This window comes from Pteropus vampyrus, unplaced genomic scaffold, assembly GCF_000151845.1.
Source record: "Pteropus vampyrus isolate Shadow unplaced genomic scaffold, Pvam_2.0 Scaffold160, whole genome shotgun sequence".
NCBI classification, from domain to species: Eukaryota; Metazoa; Chordata; class Mammalia; order Chiroptera; family Pteropodidae; genus Pteropus; species Pteropus vampyrus.
Window position 1 is genome coordinate 1,206,152 of NW_011888941.1, and position 3,052 is coordinate 1,209,203.

Consider the following 3,052-nt stretch of genomic DNA (forward strand, 5'->3'; position numbering starts at 1 on the left):
ATGGTAATATAAATATTTTATATTTATTTCCATATTTACTATTTCCTGCTCTCTCCATTCTTTTATATGGATTGAAGATTATATCAGGTATTAATTTCTTTTAGATTGAAGAACTTTTAGTATTTCTTGTGAATACTAAATACTTTGGGTTCCTGGAGTCAAATTTTTTAATTTTAGCTTAATTGGGGACAAATTCTTTATTTGCCTTCTTTTTGTAAGGATATTTTCATTGGACATAGAATTCTAGGTTGACATTTTGTCCTTTCAGCCCTTTAAAGACATAATTCAATTGTTTTCTCATCTCCAGTGTTTCTAATAGAAGTCAGCCGTAATTATACTGTTGTTCTATATTTAATGTCTTTTTTCCATATCTCCTTTTAAGAATTTCTCTTTATCATTGATTTTAACCATTTTTACTATGATGTGTCTACTATGTATGTTTCTCTTTGTTTTTATGCTGCTCGAGTTTCACTGAGGTTTCTGAATTTGTATGTTGATTTTTTACCCAAATTTAAGAAACTTTAAGCCATATTCCTTCAGATATTTGTCTTGCTCTTCCTTCCGCTCCTTCTTCTGGGACTCCAGTTACACAGATATTAGACTACCTGATATTGTCTCATAGGTCACTGAGCATCTGTTAATTTTTTTCCAATTTTTTCTCTTGAAGATCAGTTTGAATAATTTTTTCCCTATTTTTAAGCATGGTGATCCTTTCTTCTATGGTGTCCTAACTCCCTTAAGTCAACCTTATAATTTTTGTCCCTGCTAATGAATTTTTCAGCTCTATAATTTCTACTTTTTTTAATAACTTCCTTTTTCTGTTGATATTCTTCTCCTATAAATTTTTTATATATGTATAATAGCTATGTTAAAGTCCTTGTGTGCTAATTTCAATATCCGAGTCATCTATAAATCTATTTCTACTAATATTTTTTTGATTGAGAGTCCTCACATGTGTAACAGTTGAACACTTTGGATGATATATTGGAGAGATTCTATATTTTGTTATCTCTCTCCAAATAATGTTGTATATTGTTCTGCCAGGCAATTAAATACTACTGTATCATAGTAATTTTGTGTATGGTTTGATTTTAGGCTGTGACTAAGTGAGTTAACTCAGTGTTCATTTCCCAGATTACAGAAATTTTTTATGATTAATGTTTACATTTTATCAACTTTTTCATAAGATTTCTTCTTCTACTTTTTAATGTAGTAAATAATATTGATTTCCTATTTAAACCAACTTTGCATGTCTCTAGTAAGCCCACCTTATCATTATATATTCTTTTTAAATGTTAATAAATTTTTAATGCTAATATTTTGTTTAGGATTTTTACATCTATGTTCATCATAGATATATGATGTATATATAATTTTATCTTATATATAGCAGGGAGCATAACAGTGGGATATATTTGTTATCACAAATATATTTTGCTTCAAGATCAAGTTGTGAGTTTTTCCATTCTCTCTTAGTGATACCAGCTTAAATCTAATTATAGCTCAAGGTTCAGTTGAACTATTATATCTTTTTCATGAATTTGGTCTCTAATTCTTCTATTCAAAATGAATCATTTCATCCTCTATATAATGTTTAATTTTGTTATGCCTTTTCTATATCATAAAACTTCCTATCTAATATGCTCAGGATATTTGAATATTTCTTCCACAAGACTGTGATCCTCTTGAAGGAGACATCTTTGTTTATCATCATCTCTATCACCATGTCTGCAACAGAACAGGCACTCAGCATGTGTTTGTTGAACTACTTTGTCCCTTGTTTTGAATGCTTTTCATCCTGATGTGCTGATTCTTCATTGCCTGAACTTATTTTCTTTCTCTGTGTAGAATCCGTGGCCCCCTTTTACTTTTCTCTATGTATTTGGAATTAAATAATGATAATAATGATGATGAGAATACTAATGTAACCTGCACAAAGCCAAAATGGCTGCTTCTGTCCTTAAAACTCATCCCACTACAAACTTGGAGTCAAAGATACAATAGTTCAGGAGTAAAACAAAGAACTGAAAAACAATTTAGTTTTTTACTTTTCTCTTGCAAAAAGGCCAAATATGAAGAATATTCAAAGACAAATGTCTCAAACCACTTTAAAAATCAATTTCATATCTCTCTTACTCTTAGAACCTGCCACAGTGTGCTGGTACCTGAAGTCATTCTTTTAGTCAAGGTTTCCAGTCACCATGCAAGATCTAGATTCTTTTTTCATGCCTTTTCTCTTCTCACATCTAATCTTTCTTCTCTACAACAAGTGATCTGTTTCTTTGTAAGTTTCTCCACTTAGACGTTATGTAATCTGCATGCCCAGGAACCAACTGGATAAGACTGGTATAGCTGAGGGAGGCTCAAATGCCATTAGTCAAGGACAAAGTTTTCCTCAGCAGGTAGGTCGAGCAAAGAAACTATGAAACTTTTGTTTTATTTATTTATTTTTTGTCCCTCTCACACCAAAAAATTAGCAGCCACCTATTAATATTTAACAAACTTTACATGTTTGCACATATATGATTCTCATAATAACTCTAAGAACTTAGCCAGGTAATGAATGGTCTCTGGTAGTCTTATGGACTAAAAAATAAATAAATAAATAAACTATGGTGAACACAAGATTAGAATTAAAATAATACTAATTTAAAAATATATGTAAGTAAATACAGCAGAATTTTGATTCCTTCTTTAATATAACACTGATTATATATCTTTTGAAGTATCAAATGTCACATTAACAAAATAAGACTTTATTTTGAAATTCTCCTTTTCCTGGTGTCTGAGCATGTGACAAGCCTCCTTATTTGGCTATACATCTCTGTCTGTGTGGTAGGTTTGTTTCCATTTAACAAATAAATAAACTAAATATCAGAGCAATTATCACTTGCCCAAGGTCACACAGTTGGTAAGTGGCAGAACAAGGATTGAAACCCAGGTAATTCAGTCATTTGAAATAAAACTCACGGGTGTTTTACTTTTGCTAGAATTTTGCTTGGTTGGTTGGTTGATTGGTATCATTCCCTTCCATTTTATACTACAAGTATCT